Here is a 20,744-nt window from a genome sequence, read left to right as displayed (position 1 = left end):
GGAAATGGGGATCTGACCACTAGCTCAGGCAAGGAAAATAACAGGCAACAAAAAAGACCTGTAACCACAATAACATCTTCTCTTCCCTGATAGGGAATGGCCAGAGCACCTCACAGGTCTTTAGGAAAAACATGCTGGCCATTTGCACAGCTGACATCCACACCTCCCATCCTCCCCATTTGCCTCTTAAACCCTCTGCTCTTGGCACCTTCTTTACCACCTTTCCAACAAGATGTAAAACCACATGGTCCTGTGTGCTGCAGTGTGGCAGGATCTATGACCCAGCAGAGTTAGACGCTTGGAAAAACCCTGCTGAGTAAATTCTGCCAACACAAAATGGCAGACACAAGGTTACTAATTGCATCAGGATATAAGAGAGGTAGGTTTGACTGTGCTTCCAGGAAACTAGGGCAGAAACAAGGACATCCTGAGGGGAAACCCTTGGAACAAGTAGGTTTGAAAAAACCCAGATTAGTATCTGGATCACAGATAGTGCCAGCCACAGGAAGGAGATTCCCTTTAACATTTTTCAGCACATGTGGATGTCCTTTAGTAACATTCACATTTGCCTACATTTCCCCCACCCTTACTCATTGCTGGCCTCTGTAAGATGTGTATTTCTTTTCTTCCCTGCTTGGATGCATGAGTGGCAGCACCTGTTCCAGGAAAGATCCTGCAGAGGGCGGCAGTGTGTGCCTAAAAAGGCTGAAGGTGAGCCTGATCGGAAAGGGGGGGATCTCAAACCAGGAATGCCACAGAAGACAGAGAGACAGGACTCCTCCTCTGTATGGATGAACAGAGGCTCTGTAATTCCTTAAAAATACAGACCTCAGTGGAGGGCTAGGGTAGGGCCTAGAGGATCAAACTAAATAGCAACAACAGTCACCAAAATAACTAGACCTGCCACCTCTAAATTGCCTATGCCCTTGTCCCCTTCTAAGGAGGCACTCAGGGGTCTGGGAGCTCGGTCAGAGCCTCAACCCACTCCTGAAGAGCAGGGGTAAGAGAGCGGTCAGTGAAACAGAACAAGGGCCAGAGCTATGAGCAGTCCCATGTCCTGTGCAGGTCATGCTGCTCCCATTCAGAAAGCCTGGGGAGCTCCATTATTATGGCTGTTAGTTCTGGCTTGGCACTAACAATACAGAGAGCTCAATCCTCTGTTTAGCCAAAGGACAGGTACAGCAAGAGCAGCAGCCACACATGCTTTACTGCCCCTATGGCAGCAACCCTGACCGACAGAGATCAGTTTTTAGAGTGGGAAGATATTTCAGTCTCGGGATCATTCAGCACAACTACCTGCTGAGAAGCCAGGCCTCCAGCTTGTGCTATGTGTGGGTGTTAAGTTAGGAGGATGCCTGTCTTCTGATATGGGAGAAGACCCCAGCTCTATCCTGCAGGACACCAAACAACCTTAATATGATTTGGACTCCTTCTGGCCTGACCTGGGCCAATGCTGAACAGTCTCTACCCTATTTACAACCCACTCAGCCATCAAGATCCCCCTAGGGATCGTTTATTTCAAGCATGCCCTGCCAGAAGGTGGATCATCTGGCCTCTGTCTCTTTCACTGCAGCCCATTTGGGTGCCAAAAGGTTCGGGCTGAGGGCAGCTCCATAAGGGGGTTTCTATATACATCTATCCGAGCATGAAGCGAGATGTGAATGCTCAAGACACGTGGAAGATGCATGCGACTACAGGGCCGTGTTCAGGTGTTGGCTGCTCTCCATGGCCTCCTGAGAACTCTGCTCCCATTGTCATGCCATCCGCCCTCGGCTCTGCCGCTAGGGATCAGGTGCACAGACAGAAGCCAAATTGCCCATTCCTGATGGGAGCACCTAGGAGCTTGCCTCTTATACAGTCAGAGTCACAGGGGGATTTGTCTGCACCATCTGGATTCCTGCCTTGTGGCTCCATTTGTGCTCCCTGCCTACCCCCCCCCCACCCCCACATACAAACATTCACAGAAGAAGCCATCTCACCCTCTGCCTCTGCTCCCCCTCCCCCTTGCTGCCTGCAATAGGTTCACAGAGGACAGGCGCAAGGGGAGGGCACCGTATTCCAGCTCAGCTTCACCCACTAGGAAACAAACCTACAGTCTTTTCCATGAGGGGTCAGAAGTCTAGTTCTGGCTCCCCTGCTGCTGTTTCCTGGTGTGATTCAAGCAGGGGCCAGCCCCCAGCTCTAGGGCACAAATCCACACTATGTAAATACTTGCTTCTGAGACAGTCACTGGGAAACCTTTAAATGAGCCTAGGATCTGTCCATTGGTGGACAGGAGGAAGATAGGGGCTCTGCACAAGGCTGGCTCACATCTGCCCTCTCACCCCCAGGTCACATGCAGATTCTATGCAATGATTGCAACTGGGGTAGGATGGCCCTGAATTACTCCTACTTTTGCTGGCTGCAGGTCTTCTGAAATCAAGGGCATGGGTCTGGGAGACTAGGAACCTGTTTTAGAAATAGTACCAGCTTGTAGGTTGAGTTCATCCACCCCACAGTGGTGAGACCCTTAAAGTTCAGCACCCAGGAGATACTTCTTGTGTAAGAGCTGGAAATGTGACACATTCACACTGATTTCAAAGCGTTTGGCTCATGTGAGTAAGTTGTCTCCTTGCTGTCACACACGCTGCAAAGGGATTCACTTACATCAGTGGTCACCAACCAGTGGATCTCAATCCACCGGTAGAGCTTGGACCCTCTTGGAGTTGATCAGAGGCTGGGGTGGGGGGCTGAATGCCTGCATGCATGCACGCATGTGCCCCAGCCCAGCAGGTCAGGCCATGGGGGAGGGAAGGGGCAGAGGCTAGATCAAGGCCCCCACGTGAGGGACAGTGCCGCAGAGGCAGGAGCAGGGGTAAGTTGAGTGGGGCCCCAGCTGGATGGGACTTACCTGCTGGGGAGGTGCAACCCCAAATATTTTTTTCTCCCTCTGCCTCAATCTGCACCCCCCTTCCCTTCCCACAGACTTACCTGTTAGGCGGGGGGGCAAGGTGGGGTGGCAGCAGCCCATGGTAGATCTTGGGTTGCTTTTAAATGCCATAGGTGATCTCCCACTTAAAAAGGTTGAAAACCACGGACTTACATTGATACGACAGGGTTGGGAACAGAGCCCAGATCCCTGCTCCACGCTAAGTCCCCTGAATCGCTGATGTCCCCACTAACCTGAGCATTTGACTGCTTGCATCCCTTTCACAGGAAGGCTACGAGGAGATTAAGTGGCCTGGTGTCCCCCAGCCTTTCAGTGGGTGACTTTTTCACCTCATTATCTATTAGAGCTATTTAATTTTACAGCTCTTTCCTGCCTGGATCTGACATTCAGTGTCCTGCTCCTTCCCCCTGAAAATCCTGGCTAGTACCTTCAGTTTTGATGTAACCTCTGCCCTACATGACAATGCCTTCTGGTATTCTCCCTGCACTAATCCAGCGCTAATCTCTCTTCTGCCACTGTTCTTCGAATCAAGGCCAGACAAGCACTGGCTGCCTGTTGATCTGGGACAACATGTCACAGCATCTCAAACCAAATGCATATATAGAAGGGAAGATATCCACTACCCACAAACACCTCAGCTGTACTTCATGTGACAAGTTGGGGAGCAGGACACACAACACTTGGTAGACAGGACTGTGAACTCTTGTGGTGGTGCACTCAGAGCTGTAAGCAAGGCTGTCACTGCCAAAACGAATGTGGTTACAGTGAGATAAGTGACACACAGGAGCCACTTCGCAGTGAGTGTGTGACTGGTTTACACTGCATTGCAGCTGAGGGAGCTCCAGCATGGCAAGGAGTGTAGGCTCCAGCCTACACAAGAACAACAATCAAGTGCAGTACCTATATTTATCAAGTTTAGTCACTGCACTGGTCTGTTCCCCAAGTGAAGATCACTTTAAATGGCATTATGTAGTAGATGGTGGAGACCTGTCCAATACACTGAAGACAGGACACCTTACAAGAGTTTACTATAGCCTCCCAATGGGAGGATCTCAGCTATACACCTATTTAATTGAAATGGGGGATTTCTCCCCAGCTTGTTGGCTGAGAGCAAACAAGACTTGGGGGGATCCAAACTCCAAGACCTCTGGGCTTGGGGCCTGCACATAGGATGCCTGCTATGGATTTGGGAGTATCTGAGGCCCCAGGCTGAAGAGTTGTGGAAGGAGGATACTTGCTGGTGGTAGTGCCACACAGACTTGAATGACTGAGCTCTGATCAGTCAATAGAATTCAGAATTGATTTGGCTAATTTGGCTTGAGACACAAAATAATAATTTTTTTAAATCTCCAGTAGGCCTTTGCAGCAGAAAAGCCGAGGCACATTAGCTCTATGGTGCGAGAACCATGTCTGCTGGCCAGACAAAGCCAAGAGTGGGAACCCTGGTGCGAATGCATTCTAAGATGTCATAGCTTTGCCCAAAGGCATAAAATGTTCTGAAGCTCTTGTCTGTGTTCAGGGAGGTTGTGCCTTTGAAGGACAAGGGGCATGAGACAGAGGAAGAGAGTAGCTTTAAAGTTCAGGTGGGAGTAATTCTCTCCTAAAGCGTGGGCGAAGCCAGTCTGGAGGTGATTCAGGAGGAGGGTCATGGCTTGGTTACAGAGATGCTCACTGATCAAGGGGAAAGGTCTTTGAGTGATGAGAGATATTACCACCTCCTCTCCATGACAGTGTATGAGAGGCAAAATGGGCACAGGCAAATGTGAAGCATGGAGCTTGAGGAAGTAAAGGCAAATAGTGCAAAAGAAAAGATTCTGTGAATATCCCCTAGCATTTTTAATCAAGTCCCTTCAGATGGTTTGTATGCCTCTGTGATGTCTGCTTTCCAGAAATGTAAAAGCTGTGGGGCAGGGCAGTCACCCACTGCAGAAACTTAAGCCAGGGGATCAGGATATTTGTAAGCGTGAGCATTTGCAACTGGGATCTGAGTGCCAGAACGATGCTCATCCTATCTGGAACACAAGCCTGTGAGTCCACTCATAAAGTCAAGTATTTTACAATGAATTAATGCAATAAATTCATGGCCACGCTCCCAAAGAGGATGGCGAGATACAAGAGAGCTTTCAGGCCAGCGCCAGAAGCAGCTAATAGAAATGAGCTTTAGCCAGTGCCACATAACTGCAAGGAGGAGAGGGCTGGCAGGTGTCCAACAGCTCATTCCAAAGGGGCGAGATGGCGCCGCAGTGCTATCCCCTCTAGGTGTGGGCTTGGTGCCGCACACAAGCTCAGCGGAACCGGGCAGGGCTTGCCAGGAGATGGTCTGGCAGGGAGCCATGCAGGAAAACCCAGGTAATAGTACTGGTAATTCAGTAGGTGGCACTCTTCCTTCTGAGTCACAGCTGACCCCTGTGGCAAGGAGGGGGGAAGGGAGCACTGCTTTGGTGGAGGTGCTGCAGACTGCACCTCTGACTCCTGCAGGGATAATGCTCGTAAAGGGTTATGGGGCCCCAGCCCTTTTCACAGCAGCCAGAGGTGTTAGGTCCTCATTTCCACACACGCAGACCCCCCACGTTCTAACCAAGAGCCAGCATGAATGATTTATACGTCTGGAGATACCCTCTCTCCCCCCCTGCAGTCTCAATGGGATGCAATATCCTTCTTTACCTTCTGTCCTCAACAGCTGAATGGCTGCTGCCTTCCACCCTGGAGGCGGACACACTTCACTGACACTGAACAGATTTCTGCTTGCAGTCTGGGACATGTTTCGGGATGACAACTTAGCTGGGCAAGCTTATCCTTCTCTCCCTTGTTGTGCACTTCTCCAAGCACTGGGGCAGAGCATACTGGTGAGCCCCATCAGAGTCTGATGGCAAGCAGAGCAGCTGTTAGGGAAAGCACAAGCGGGGGGCAAACAATGAGTCAATAGCGGTTTATAGAGCAGTGACCTCAAGGGGTTGGGTCTTTGGCCCTGGACAGTCTGGATGGTTATGCAAAAAGCCAAAGGTTACATAGGAAGGGAAAGATATCCCAGCATCCTCTGCAAATGGCTGGGGGTTGAAAAGGAGCCAGAGAGGAGCTCCAAACCCAAGAGACTGACAGTCTAACCTGAAAGATATGAGGGGGAAGAGGGAAAAAGGAGAAACAGGACAGGGATGAAGCCACAGACAGAGAAACAGAGAAAACACCATCTAAACTTTGCTCTTTGAGGGCTCATACTCAGGCCAAGGCAGCTAGTGGCTGGTAATAATTACCACAGGACACTGGTGCCCTGTCCTATGTGAAACGAATGGTACTCTGGCCAGCGCCTAGTGGACAGGTGTCCACACTACACTGCACTTGGCACTAACTAGCTACCTGGTTGACATGCCCAGCAGACAGGGTTACATAATGAAGCTGATCCCCATCCCCCATCCTATTGCACCTCCCCCCCACAACCACTTCCATTCAGGCCCGAAGTAAGGCACATTAATGGGGAAGCTGCTGCCATCCATGCTATAAACTGATCTAGAGAAAAGGGAATCATACAGGGCTTTCTACCCAGCTGAGTCCATCAGCAGCAATTTCACTGGGGTGGCTGAGACTTTTCAGTGAAGGATGGCTGTTCTCCTGGTGAAGTTGCCCTGGCTAATTCACATGGCAGACAGCCCATGGGTGTGACAGGGCCTGGCCACTCTGGTCTACCTGGGACCACTGTCTGCGAGGCCCCGCTGCACCCACCTCTATATGCATGGAGTGAGAGACTCCAGCAGCCCAGCCCGAGCCAGGAGCTGGAGCTTGGCTCTGCATGAGGCCAGCCTGTGGTTTGACTCTCAGCCACAAGGAAAAATAAATGTCCTGCTCCTCCTCCTCCTCCTCCTCCTCCTGCTAGACCCTTCCTTCCTTCCCTGCCTCCCTCCCTTCCCGTGGGAGTCTCTCTGCTGTGCCTTCCTGCGGATGCAGCTCCTCCCAGCTTCTCTGCCGCCAAGGGCGCCTGGGGTCAAATATTCCCTTTCTGAACAAACAGTATGATTGGGTGGGAGGAGGCTGGGGAAAGGGAGCAGAGAGCAGCTCTTCAGCACTGTGCAAACCAGACCTCAGCCTCCAGGGCACAGAGCAGCCTGGAGAAGGGCCCTGCACTTTGCCACACACCTGAGCACAGGGGTCAGCGTCCACCTCCTCAGGGGCTTCAGATTTACCGCAGGCAGTAGCCTGCAGAGCTCAGCCCTTTCAGCACTGGGACAGGGGCTGCAGGGAGGGCTAACAGCATGGCATCAGCCAAAGGATCCTGCTGTGCTTGTGCTTAATTGCTTTCTCTCTGTATTCCAGGCTGATCGCACTGCAGTAAGTGGGGGTCACTGGAGAGACAGCGGTTCTGGGAAGGGAAAGAGATGGAGGGCAGAAGAGAGGAGGGTAAGATGGAGTTCATTAAAAAGGGCAAGAAATAAGGGGGAGATGGGGGATAAAGAAAGAGAGAAATAAGGCTCCAGGAGGAATGAAATGGAAAGAGGTAGTTTATAGGGAGAAGGAAGGAGTGGGAATGGAGAAGAGAGGCGCATGCCTAGGAAGCATGGAGGAGAGAGAGACTTTTTAGGACTAAATGTTTCAGGGGTGTTGGTTGTAGCCATGTTGATCTAAGGAGGTAGGCAGACAAGGTTCTTGAGGTAAATCTGATATCTTTTATTAGACTAACTAAAATAGTTGGGGAAAAAATCTTCTTTGCAAGCTTTCAGCTACAAACACCCTTCATTTAGGAATAAATGTGCCACCGGAGAGAAGCCAAGCACCATGAGGAGTTACTAACCCCTTCCCCCTCCCCGTGCTCAGAGCCAGCTCCATCCCTTGGCCTGAGAAACTCCAACCTGCTCTGACAAAGGGTGTCTGATGCCAGAACAGAAACACCTCTAGGGTTTCTCCTCTAACCCCTCTCCTGAGCAGCGTGATACCATGTTGCAGCCACCACCCCCAATCCCAGCAGGGAATGAGCCCCTTGTTTTACGTTACCTTTGCATCCACTCACCCCCGTCCTGTGATAGAATTACACCCTGGGACTGTGCCACTGGCTGGAATCACTCCTGCATTGAAAATAGCAGCACCATTGCCATGGAGACAAAACAGCTACTCCTTCCCCAGGCCTTGTCTCTCACCCTCCCTCCTGCCAGCCCAGCAGGCTGCTTTCTCCTAGAGTTGTCTCACAAGTTACCCTGGTAACAGTGTCCCTGGCAAGCAAGGGAAGCTCATAAACACAACAGTGATTCCCCTGGATGCAGGTCTCGCTCCACTCCCACGTGCCCAGCTAAGATATCACAACAAAGCTGATGTCAGTGCGCAGCTCTGAGAAGTGAGGGTGGCTGCACGTGGAGCCTAGGCCAGGGAAAGCGATGGCGCCACATGGAGCGTGTGCAGGAAATCCTCCCTTGAGCCCTGGCACCGAGCTCTCAAAAACGGGACGGAATCAGCACTGCAATAACATTTCCACCAGATCCGCCACATCCTCTCCTTCTGCCTGGTGTGGGAACAGAGGGCAAGATGGGTCCTGGCCAGGCACATAACTAGCAACAAAATGTGCACCCAAGCTCCCAGACCTGTGGCTGCCCTCCTGCCCCCAAGAGGACTGACCCCACATGCTCCCTATTTATCCAGGTTTTGCATTAACCCAGACTCATAGAAGTCAGCAGCACTGGAGCTTGTGCCCGCACTGGCACCAATGTCCCCTGTGGCCGCGGCGCAGTTTCCTAAGGCAGAGTCTCTATCTGGGGATGATGGGCAAATACAAGATGGATTGTAAGGTGAGGCTCAGGAATGGATTGTAACAAGAGTTGCCATGAGGCTGGGGAACAAATCTGTCCTAGCAGGGGATCTCTGGCTTGTGCCATGTGCACTTTCATGCTCCTCCCCATACTGCTCCATGAAGGGAGGAAAGCTCCCAGACAACATGCAGAGACACCTGCTTCTCCTTCCCCCCAACACCCGGTCCCTCCTCAGACCTCATCTCTCCCATGTACACACATACCTACAACCTGCATATGGCCAGGCAGGAGTGAATCATGGCTAATGCTTCAGACTGGTTAAGACACAAGATGAAATGACTTCCTTGGGGTAACAGTGAATCACTGGCAAGTTAGGGATGAAACTTGGGGCTTCAGCCTTCAATTAGCATTGTGCTAAGGCTGAAGACCACAAGGAAGTGCAGCTGTCACTGTTGGAAACGCTGCCCTCAGGAAACAAAATGTGCATTAAGGCCTACGTTGGATTTACCTTAGTGTCTCTGATCATTGCTTCTTCCACAGATACCAGCTGGAGCCTGTACTATACCACATGGCCTCAGAAGCAGGCAGCAAAGTAAACTGAGAGGAAATCTGAGCAGCAAAATCTATGATGAAGCTATGGCAAGCGGGAACATAACTGTGATTATAGCTCCCAGTTTCCCTGAAAACCTGTGCTGGGATTCCAGTGTTTCCAACTTCATGGAGCTTGGAGAGGATGGTACCATCAATATGAAACCAAGTGAGCAAAATTACCCAAGTAACGAGATTAGCACTGCTAAATTGGAAGTGAAAACCTGGTAATGGAAGACATTGATTTTTGGAAAATACAGCATGTAGGCATCAAAGTAAATGGATCTGGGGACAGTAAATTAATCTTGAGGAAGGGCTTCCAAACCAAAATTGTTGTCAGAAACCAATTAGAGGCCTTCTATGCCAATACACAATAGATCAAGAAAACATGCTTGTTATAAGGAAGCATTTTCCATGCAGCAAAGTCCATGTAACAAGTACCTGAGAATCAGAGCAATGGTTTGAGCCAAGTTAGAAACTAGTTATTAGTCACTGAGCTATTACCATAGGTAAGAGAGATCAAGATCTAGGCAGTGAACAAGCAGGGCTTCCTTCTGATCACTGGTCTGGGAGATGCAGTCTATCATTTTAACATACTTCCTGCTGCTGTTCTGAAGCACCAGTCGACCTTCAGTTGTGCATCTCAGATGAATAAGAGTCTAAAATTGGCTCTAGCCAGTGGACTGGTATCCTCCAGACAATGCTAAAGCCAGTTGTTTCAACTAGTAGCACCCTTCCTACTTGATACTAAACTCCTGCAATCCCTACCAATGCCCTCTAATCCTCATCCATGATAACACCTGTGTTCCAACTCTGGGCCCCCAGCCAGCTTACCCCACCTATTCTAGCCATTGGCAGACTGCCTTGCCATTGCTGGGTGGAAAGGACAGAAGGCAGCATGAGCCAGGTTTCCAATGTCTCCAAAGTCATAGAAAGGAAAATTCCCAAACTGGCTGGGGAATGTCTACAGAGAGACATCAGAAAGTGAGTCAAACTTTCCAAAGCCCCTAAATGACATAGCCCCATTTTCCAAAGCCCCATTTTCAAAAGTGACTGAGACACTTAGGACCTTGTATCTCCCTGATAGTCAATGGATTCCGGCTCCTAAGTCACTCAGGCACTTTTGAGAATATGACTCAGCATCCCTGCTAAGCAAGCCATCCATGCCACTCATGGGAATCTCCTAAAAAAAATAAAAGAATTGAATTTGTGCCATTTCTGCATGGGTAATATAGATACATGCCCACTTGGACAAGGCTGGGAACAGAAAACTCATATCATGTGTGATCTAAACTGGGATTTGAATTGTGGAGAGCTTAGTTCCCAAACTGTGTCCCCTCCTCCCCCCCGCCAAAGCTCTGGGCACAGCAAGTGAAGAAGGACTGATGTGCAAATCAGCAGGAGTCCAGGAGGGGAGAACTGGATGACAGGCAAATAAGTAGTTGGAGAAAGACAGCATGTGTGGGAGGGAGATAACGGGTTTAAAGGGCAATGCAAAAGGATTTTGTTCTTGGTGTTTATGACCTAAGATTGATGAGGATTTCTTTCTCCCCCCTAAGACTGTCACTTCCCCTCCTCTTTTCAAGTGAAATTCCATCCACTGTGGCTTCTGGATGTGGACTAAGCATGGGAGGGAGGGAGGGAGAGAAGGAAACTGGATTCTCCCAGTCCTGTCTTGCTTTGGTTTTAGTAAGGGAGGAGTGGGAACGACTGCCTGACAACTCCTCCAGTCCTAGAGTCAGGAGAGGAAGCAGTTACTGAGTCTGTGCCATGCTGTAGTTGCTGGGAAGTCAAAAAGGGAACCAACCCTAGCTGCAGGAAGCATCTCACCATAGTAACAAACCCCCTGTTCTTCTCCTTGGACAGGCAAGTGGGGCTTTGGGCTTCCCTGTCCTCCAACTCCATCCTCTCAGAGCTGGCTCTCCAGACCCCTGCATGGGGGGGCATTTTCCCCTTGTCTGTCCATTGGCTACCCCATGTCTGCAGCTAGTTTTTTCTGTTCCCCTTTTCTAATCCTCTCCCCCAGTGATTCACTGCCACATCTTGCTGCTCACTGAATCAATACCTTTGACTTCCCTTTTTTCTATTCCCCTCTTACTTTCCCTCACCTCATTTCTTTTGATTACAGTAAGGAGAAAGAAAAAGTGGCTGGATTAACATAGTGGTAATGCTGGCCTTGCCAAAGTCAATATGGGACTAGGAATTGCTACTGAACCTAGTAGAGCCAAAAGCAGAGCCCACTATGGACAATTATGGGGGCGGATCTTGGTAAATGCACTCACTGCTCTTATACCATTAATGCAGAAGTTAGGGGCTCAATATAAAAATGACCAAGTGAAATTCTCTGACCTGGTTTATGCAGAAAGTCCAACCAGATGATCGCGGTGGCATGTTTTGGTATTAAAAATCTGTGGATTAAGGTGCTGGACACCCCAGACAGGGAGCTATTAGAGATGGGTTTAAACTGCACATGCCGAAGCCAGAGCCAGACCCTACTTTTGGAAACACTCCCATGTGCTGAGCTAAGACTTCCCCACAAGGAAGCCTTGCCAGCTCAGATCACCGGGCTCCAAACACCCTGCTGTTCACAGATGTTCAGCTCTGGGGGGTTAGCTCAGTTGACTGCAATAGGAGTTATTTTCCAAAACTCAAATCCAGATTTCGAGGCAGATTAGGAACCACATGGATGTTTGGGGTGCTGGGGGGATAGAGCAGGGGCTGGGGCCCCTGTCTAACAATTAATACAGGCTTTCTTTTCCTGCTCTGCCTGGCTGCCTGGTGAAGCAGCAGGAGAATGTTCCATTGTTTTCTTCCCTTTTTTCTGTGCATGAAGCTCTCCTTTGCATTGGACATGCCTGAACCTGTCCTTAGGCTCAGATTAATCCCCTACAACACCAGAGACGACAGCTGAGGTCAGACGCTGTCGGCAGAGGGGAGGAGGAGGAGGAGAAGGAGAAGGAGGAAATCTTTCCCGGGGAAACCACACATGTTCCTAACCAGAGCTTTGGATGTGAACAACAGACGGTTGTGCCTGGTTCTCTTAGACTCTGTTAGTACTGCTGGCAACAGCCCAAAGCCTGCATAGTTGCAACACACTACTGAGTCCCAGCATTTTGCCCAGAGACACAGGAAGCTCGCAATCTTCATGACATAGCTGTAACCTTCCCGATGGGGAGACTCCATTCAGCTCCACTAAAGAGGGCTGCAGTTCTGTTGTTTCTGACAGAGCTAAAGAGGTCACCCTGAAATATGGCAAGGGAGTTAATAATACTGGAGCCCCAGCCGGCAGTGCTGGGAGGAAACTCTCCCTGCTGGCACCAATTGTTAAGGTTCTTGGAGCAATGCAGCAGCATCTGGGGCCTGTTTCTATAGCATAGAAGAGAGGGATAGCAAGCCAGGGGAAGGGAATGATTAAAATGAAGCTCAGAGTTGACATAAAGGCAAAGCTAAGACAATCTGGGGCCAACTACGAAACAGAGTCACCATGACATGAGGCTCCTTTGCAGTTTTGCAACTATAGCCCCACAGAAGAGCAGCAGGGACAGTTTTCCACCCCAGACCTCAAAAAGAGGTGCTAGCATGCAGAAGAGGCCTGCCAGCACTCATACACCAAATGTTTTGGCTTCTGGGGTGAGAGGACCAGACCCAGTAGACACTTCACCAGCCACATACCATCCTGCAGTGGTGCTAGTAGCCCCTGACTGCCCTTCCTAGATGCTGGGGTTAACAACACCCCATTAAGATGAATAGGGCAGTTCCCTTCTGTGTCTGACACTCTGCAGACTCAGGCAGACACAGTGACATCAACACTGGTTACTCTTAGGTCATGCTGTCAGGCTCCCTCTGTGATGATCATGAGGGGTAACACTTGTTTAAACAAAACAAAACAAAATGAAAAGATTGTGTCCTCATCACAACTCCAGAGGCTGATGCCCAGGGCTTGTACGGTGCAAGTCCTGGTTCAGCCTAGGGAAAGAAGATGCAGCCTAACATACAGAAAGATCCTGGAGCAGTCACTGTGCATCTCTCACAGATGGTTGAACAACCAGTAGTGTCTGCCCACAGCTGTTTTCAGCATTAGGTGGCATTTAGAAAAGGAGATGCCAACAGTAAGAGCATTAGCTCTCCACAGCAGGTATCCCCCATGCACATCCATCAGGAAGGGAGGGACCTAGCCAATTTTCCATTATAAATCTCTCCCATTCAGCAGCCACTACCGCAGCTGGAGAGCAAAAACACATACTGCAGGTTGGATCTTGGTGTGTGTTCCAAAAAAGAGAAGGAGGGGAGGGGCTGTTCTGGTCTCCTGAGCATTTCACACCTGCTCCTAAAAACACCTGCCTAAACACAAGTCAAAACAGCTTGGTCTGGTCCACATAAAACTACCATTAGAAAGCAGTGGCAACTCCATTGTGACCCAGACTGACACAGGCCAGGAAATTCAAGATTGAGAAGAAGTAGGTCTGCCCCTGAACTCACCCTCTGTGCATGTTAAAAAGACCAACATCATCTTGGAAGTGGTGAATCTGATATAAGGGGAAGGCCAGGAACATTTCCCCCTCCTTCCCATTCAATTATCTGATTGCTGGTCATGCTTCCATTACTTCCTGGGCAGGGAATGTAATTTTTCCTCCTCCCACTGTGTCCCTGGAGTTTGCTTTATCATTTGGGGACCACATTATTACACACTACTTGATTCAGTCTGCAGCTCCAGACCTGACTCTGGCTTGCCCCCCCCCATCCCTTCCCTACCACGCAGATAACAATCACCAATAAATCACTTTTTTGGAGAAGACAGGAGAGGAGAGAGGGTCAGAGGACACCCAAAGCAAGAGGCACAAAGCTCCAAAAACCCATTTTGGACTTGTTCTCCAAAGAGCTCTGCATTTCATTAGCACTCTGCAAGGCAGCACATCCAGTTCTGGCATGGGGGGTGGGGGGTTTCTTATGTCGGGAGCAGAAATTACAAACAGAAGACAAGCTGAAGAACAAGCTGCTTGCACTTGTTACTGCATCTCTGCACTAGCCCCAATTTGACATCACCTTTTTGGGTTTATTGGCTTGGGGCAGGCCGGCAATAGTGCTCTAAACACCTGGACCCCTCAGCCTCACTGCCAAGGACCTGTCAACTCTAAATTACCAGACATCTTCTAGCTAGCTTGGTGACCTTGCCAAGGTGAAGTACCCCCAGCTTGGCTACCAATCCCACTGCTGTAGCAAGGTTTTTCCTAACACATTGCTCCATGAGACACCCCTACTGGCAACCAAATTTCAAAGATAGCTCCTGCCTTTCAGTGGTTGGTAGCATATTAATGAGAGATCAGCCTGGGTATGCCCAGCCCAGCCTTTAAGGTGAAGCTCCCAGGTCTTCTACGTGTCTTGTCAGCAAACTGAACTCTACCTTTCCCTGGCAAACTTCCCTTTATCCCCTCTCTTCCTGGCAGCATCCCCTCCCTGTGCCATCAGTCTTATCCAGACAAACAATGAGCGTGTGTGTCTCCTAGAAGAGCATGAAGGTTAGGGGTTGTTGTGGGCAAAGCAACCCATCTCTTCTCCCTGCTAGAGAAAGCTCCAGTGGAGTAGCATGAGCAAGCTCTATCTCCCTTGCAGCTCAGCATACCAATTGCACCCAAACCTAGCAACAGAGCATGGGGTGGCACAAGAGTCAGTGCTTCAAAAGAGAAGGAAGCCTCCCTCTCTCCACTTTAACTAACATACTCCTGAAGCATCATGGGCAGGCACAGCATGCTGCAGACAGATGTGAGTCCTGAGGAACATGCCAGGGCCAGGGGGAAGAGCTGGACCCTTACCTTTAATCAAGGTTTAATTATGCTCACTACAGGGCAGAAGAATTTGTATAAAGCACTGCTGTCCCTTCTCCGGCCCCAAACGCAGGGAGCTTTTTGCTAGTCCCCTATCATGCTTTTAGTCTCCCTGTCCATCAAGCAAGTGGCCTAGGATTTAAACCTTCCCAGGCTCTCTGTAGCACTCCCCCCACCCCACAAGCTCTAGGACTGCTCCAGCTTTCCCTAAAGTAGGCAGCCAGCTGTGTTTTCCAGGCAAGGGAGTGGCAGAGTCAGGAATGCAGCCCCCCACCCAGCCTTCCCTCTCCCTCCCCACAGCTCCCTGGATTCCAGAGTGTTGAGTCAAGCCATGCAAGGATGCTGCAGCAGTGAATAGATATTCCCCCAATAGGTTTAAAAAAAAATAATGTGTGTGCAGGGTCATCTCAGGCCATTCTTCCAGCCAATCACTGGAGCACATCCAAAAGGGGAGAATACATCCAAAGCTAAACCCAGTCTCTTTACACCTCCACCCCACCCACGCCTGTTCTGTCCAGTGCCTTGGCTGGAAGCATTAGCTGGCTGGTATCCCATGAGATGCATATGTATTCATCCCTCTAAAGGATGAGATGATTCACACCATTAACACTCCCTTACTGTTCAGAGCATGACTGCCTCCCTCCAGAAGGTATCCCTAATTAGAGCAATAGCTCACACACTGGGGGCTGGAATTAGTGATCAGTCATTACCAATTACAGTATGGGTAAAGTGAAAGCAAAGCCTTCCTTTCCATCCTTCCCACCTTGGAAGAATGACCCCACTTCCCATTGCACACTCATTTCTTATATCTTTAGGAAGGATTGTTAAGAGTGCATTCCTTTCCCAGTCCAAGGCCTTTACTGTTCATCACAGTGCAAACCTGTTACTCCAGGTAGGGAAACTGAGGTACTGGGATGTGCCATCACACACTGGATCCAGAGAGGGAGATAGATCTGCCTCCCATTCTACTTTCCTTTGTGCATGAAGGACTGGGAAGTAAACATACACAACAGGGAGCTGAAAACGTGCCTGTTGTAAGATAGATAACAGCACTGCCACAAAACGAAGTAAACCAAATTGGCTCACCAAGCCAAAGGCCACTTAAAATAGTGCCCATGTAGCTGTGGTCTAACATGAGCTAAGTTACACGTGTACATAACCTTTTTCCCTGCATTGGTAAACCCACACAAAAATATTAGCAGAGCAGTGAAGCAATGGCAGCAAAGCTTTAAAGTCTCTCATCACAATTGCTATTATAGGAATGCAAGGATTCTGCCATATTAGTATTGTGTCATATCTTTAGACTTAAGTGGTTTCCAAAAGACTCACCCAACACTTCAAGTGATACAAGTTTTTATTTTTATCTGGTTTATTTACATTTGCCTCTGCACTCACTGGACATTCACACAAGTCATATTTGGACTCCTGCCTATTCGTTATGCTTATTCATCCCTGAGGCTTAATTCTGGTTTATGCCACCTCCTTCAGCTTTCCAGCAAACTAAATGCAATGACATGTACAAAACAGAGAGCACAGAGCAAGGAATTTCAGGCAGAAGAGCTGAAGAAATATAGACCCTTTTTGTACACAGGTGTTTGCAGGAACAGGAAAAGCTATTAGAAAGAGCCAGAGGTAAACTTCTAAATAAATTGTTGCCATTGGCCATCAATTTCTTTAGCCCTCCCAGTTGTATGTGGAGCCTGCAGTTTAGTTTATCATCACCATCCTTCTTCTGTTTGCTCCAGCTCCCAGGAGAACAAAGCACACCAGCCCCTGCCCCTTTTAACAAGGGTATAAAGGATTTACTGAAAATGTCTATACAAATAGATGGCTCACAAGCTGAAGTGCTACAGGCCTCCCAAGCTGTCTGTTTGGAAAAACTCAATTGGCATCTGCAGAATTTATTAATATTTTAAAATAAAAAGTCTGGACCCCCCCCCAAAAAAACAAAAAACTCTCAAACATCAGAACCACCCACCAAAATACACAGCTTTGATTGAGAGGCCACAGCCAAGGCTTTTTCCAAACCAGGGCTGCTAAGTAACCGCAGCCCAGTTGATCTCTTCAGAGCTGTAACTGAAGAGTAATTCCCCCATTTACCATGATGCCCTATAGTCCACAACATTATGCTATAAGCATAATTATTAAGTACCCTTAAAAAAACCCAAAAAACCCCGCAGTATTACTGTCGGCTTCACTCATACTTTCTAATATGTTGGTTGCTGGGCACTGACAGAAGGGAAAACAGGATAACCCTGAATGGGCAAGGGTGCCATTTTTACCACTGAGTTCAGGTTCCGCCCCCCCCACTATATATTAATGGAGAGTTGCTGTTCACTGCTGCTTGCATGACTGTTTCAGTTGAGCCTATGCTTGCCAAGTACACATAGTCCCATCTATGACTCCACTGCAGTGAATTAATTGCGATATAATCCAAGATAGGTCTGGCAATGGTTTAGGAAGCTGGACCGGGTGTCTCAAGGGCGAGGTGCCACATACCACTGGCCAAGTAAAAGATCACACATTTACATGCTTAGAGGACAGATCATACCTGTCAAAGGCAGAGTTCTGATCTTTCCCAGAATAGCCTTTACTGCTGGTATTTCCGATGTTGCTAACAGTTAAGTTACAGAGTATTTGGTTGGTCATCTATTATATTACACAACTCCTGGAAAGTTGGGATGGCTAGAACCAGTGCCAACTGGTGCTGAAAGGAAGCTCAGGCTTGTCAAACACAGGGAGAGTCAGTGCCTCCTGACCAGCTGGAACATAGACCTTTCTTCAGTTGTCTGTGGCACAGAAAACCTGTTAGGGCTTTTATGAATATGGAGCTGTTCCTGATTAGCTCCATGTGTTGACATTTATTCCGAGAATGCTACTCCCTGTTCAGCCAAACACTTACCATCCCCTCAAGTTGAGTAGGAATGGCTCCATGTGTTCAAAACACCAGTACTACAGAGAAGCTACCTGTTGACAGACAGCTTCTCAAAAATAAAAGGAAAGAAAAAAAAGGTAAGAGTGAAACCCACTGACTGCACGGTTGAATAGGAAGACCTTGTCTGGACAGAAAAATGGGCGGGTGGGATTGGTGAAGTATGAGAGTTCTTTTCCCTACACCTTCAACTAAATGAAGTAATTACATAGAAGCCAGCCAGCGGGATAGGAGAATAGAGAAAGACAGCCCTGTAGACAGCCACTACAGGAGTCAAAACAACAACAAAAAAAAGCCCCACCACAACCCCCACAACAGCCCCAACCAACCAAAAACACCAAACCAAGAACACACACTAGTTACACCCATTACACCTAAAGATGACCCACTTGAAATGGAAAACAAATCAAATGTGGGCCTGCATGGATAAGTGGAGGATATCCTCCCATGGATACATGAAGTATCAAGATGGCCTCAAAGAGGTTGGGGAAAACTTCAGGAAATCAAATTTTCTCTTCAGGCCTATTAAGAAGTGGTGACATCCCTGGAGTGTGATACTGAGAGTACCAAGAGGTATAGGGGAGTAGCAGATTAGTGTTTAGACTTCAAATCAAACACTTAATTCCTACAATATTCTGGGAGAACAGATATACCCCTTAAGAATTTAGCTTCCTTGTAAAGACTGAGAGCCCAAGGTTCTCACCCCTACTACTGGCTGCCTTGTTTAAGAAGGTCAGGTCCAATTCTTCTAGGTTTGCTGCAGAACTTGGGGTTTATGGTGTGTGTTAAGTTCCACTATCTTATCTGAAAAGGTAAAACATTGTCTCTCTCCAGAGCCTTCTTTTATCTAAAGCAGTGTATATTACCAAGCATGACAAAAATATTATTACAGAACAGAGTCCCTTCTCTCCATTGTTGTTTTCACTCTGTTCTTTTAGTCCCCTCCAATCTTCCAAGAGACAGGAACTCAGGAACTGCATAGCTGCACATCCAATAGTGGGAAGCCCTATGCACCCCCCCTCCCCCCAAAAACACACACACCTCCCTTCCCTAGCTTAGAAAGGAGCAAAGTCTCCCACAGATGAAGATTTCTGCAGTTGATTTAAATGATTTTCCCAACATTTCTGCAGACTGAAGTCTTGTGCAATCAAGGCTATACTTTGTAAGGGTTATTAACTAAAAAGGCTGAAGTCTCCCTAGCTCCTATGTATCAGCATTAAACTGCCCACATCTTGGACAGATTTATGTGTTCTTATTAACATTCCCCACTATAATTATTACTGTTCCGGTAAGCCTAAGTTAATGGTGAAGACCATAAACATGAAGTAGTAGTTTCTCAATGGAAAAGACTTCCACAGGTTATAAGTATGGTATAAGAAAGAGTCCTAGAAGCTTTTAGTTGACCAAGTTATTTATATTACCACCCAATACCTAGGACTGACTGGACAAGATAGGACAACAACCTTGACTATTAAGAAAAGATTAGTTATTTTGGCAGTGTAGCTCTTGTCATATTGACTTCTCAGTCCAACTAAAGGAGGGGAGGTTGGAAACTGATGATTTACACATTATTTTTTAATAAAAAAGTTCAAATGCTTACTACCACACTATTCCCCCACCCCCACCAAACTCACTACAGCCTTATTAGCAATCTCTGGATTTTTTTGTTTTTAATAAACAGAGACAGCAAGAGACCTACTGGGCATACCCCAAGTCAAAACCCCCCAAGTTCAGCAGGCAGTTTGCCAAGCCACAGAGCTGAATAGGGAACAAGCTACAGCAAGAGGCATTTCAGATGACTTGGAAATGAAAGAGTCCTGGGAGGGACTCTCATAATCTTGCCCTAGCAGAAGCTTCCTTTCTTCACAGCTCCCAGAGGCGCTAGAAACAAAACCACCCAGACCATCTGGGTGGATCCAGGACAGCCACCACACCCTCTTCAGGGTGTGGGCCATGCCCAGCTCTTGCCCTTCCCACCCACTCTGGCCAAGCGGCTACATAAATGACTACAGCTGAACAGTTGAAAATATTTAATACGTGTTACACACGTAGCAGTACAATTTCCAATACAAAAAGACAAAATACATCACAGAAGGAGAGAACACTGTACTGTACTGTACAACCCCCGCCCCCCCGAAGAGCCCCAAGCCTTTATAGAACAAAGGCCGGGAGTCCTCCCGCCTGCTGGAGAAGGCTCAAGGACTTGCCCCAATGTCTGTAAACGTGGTTCCGCTGCATGAAACTCTTGGCAAGAAGCACCATGTAAATCGTCCTGACCTCCAGCTTCTCCAGAGGCGGCTTTGAGAAAGCTTGCCAGGAACTTCCAACTTTCCCGGCTCAACCTACTGCACCCCAAGCATCTTGGGCCCCCAAGGATGGGCCAGGCTTCCCAGGGGAGGCGGACTGTGCAAGGCTGGCTCCGGGCAGCATTTGTGGCAGGCAGGCGCACAGGGGCTGCTCCTGCCCTGCTCCCTCCAGTGCGGCATGGAGGAGGAGCATGCAGGGGGCTCCACGGTGCTGCTCCCCACTTTCTGCCTGCTTGCAGGAGGAAAGCCCCTTCTTCCCCAGCTGGTGTGTGGGTGCAGTGCAGCAGTCCAGCCTGGGGGCACCCCGCAGCCCGGGCCTGCGGGGCACAGTCCTGGGCGCGGGTGGTCAGAAGGCCACGATGGCCGTGCTCCAGGGGTTGAGGTTCCGCAGCACCGGCTCGTCGCAGCAGATCTGGCCGGGCTCGCCCGCCGCCGCCTCCG

At 48.9% G+C, this 20,744-nt stretch overlaps 1 long non-coding RNA gene across 2 annotated transcripts; it reads left to right on the top strand.

The window, feature by feature from the left end:
* Window positions 1-2,333: 2,333 nt before the first annotated feature.
* LOC109307186 lies at window positions 2,334-20,249 on the top strand. 2 transcript variants are annotated; one of them, XR_002100192.1, is made up of 4 exons: window positions 2,334-2,594; window positions 7,235-7,318; window positions 9,196-9,430; window positions 19,867-20,249. It is a non-coding gene; the product is annotated as an uncharacterized LOC109307186 (long non-coding RNA). The 2 variants fall into 2 exon arrangements; XR_002100193.1 differs by lacking the exon at window positions 19,867-20,249 and adding an exon at window positions 14,003-14,753.
* The last annotated feature ends 495 nt before the right edge of the window (window positions 20,250-20,744 follow it).

Source organism: Crocodylus porosus, unplaced genomic scaffold, assembly GCF_001723895.1.
Source record: "Crocodylus porosus isolate Cpor-Errol unplaced genomic scaffold, CroPor_comp1, whole genome shotgun sequence".
In the NCBI taxonomy this organism is placed as follows: Eukaryota; Metazoa; Chordata; order Crocodylia; family Crocodylidae; genus Crocodylus; species Crocodylus porosus.
The sequence above is the reverse complement of the archived record's forward strand: the minus strand, read 5'-3'. Positions and strand labels throughout refer to the sequence as shown.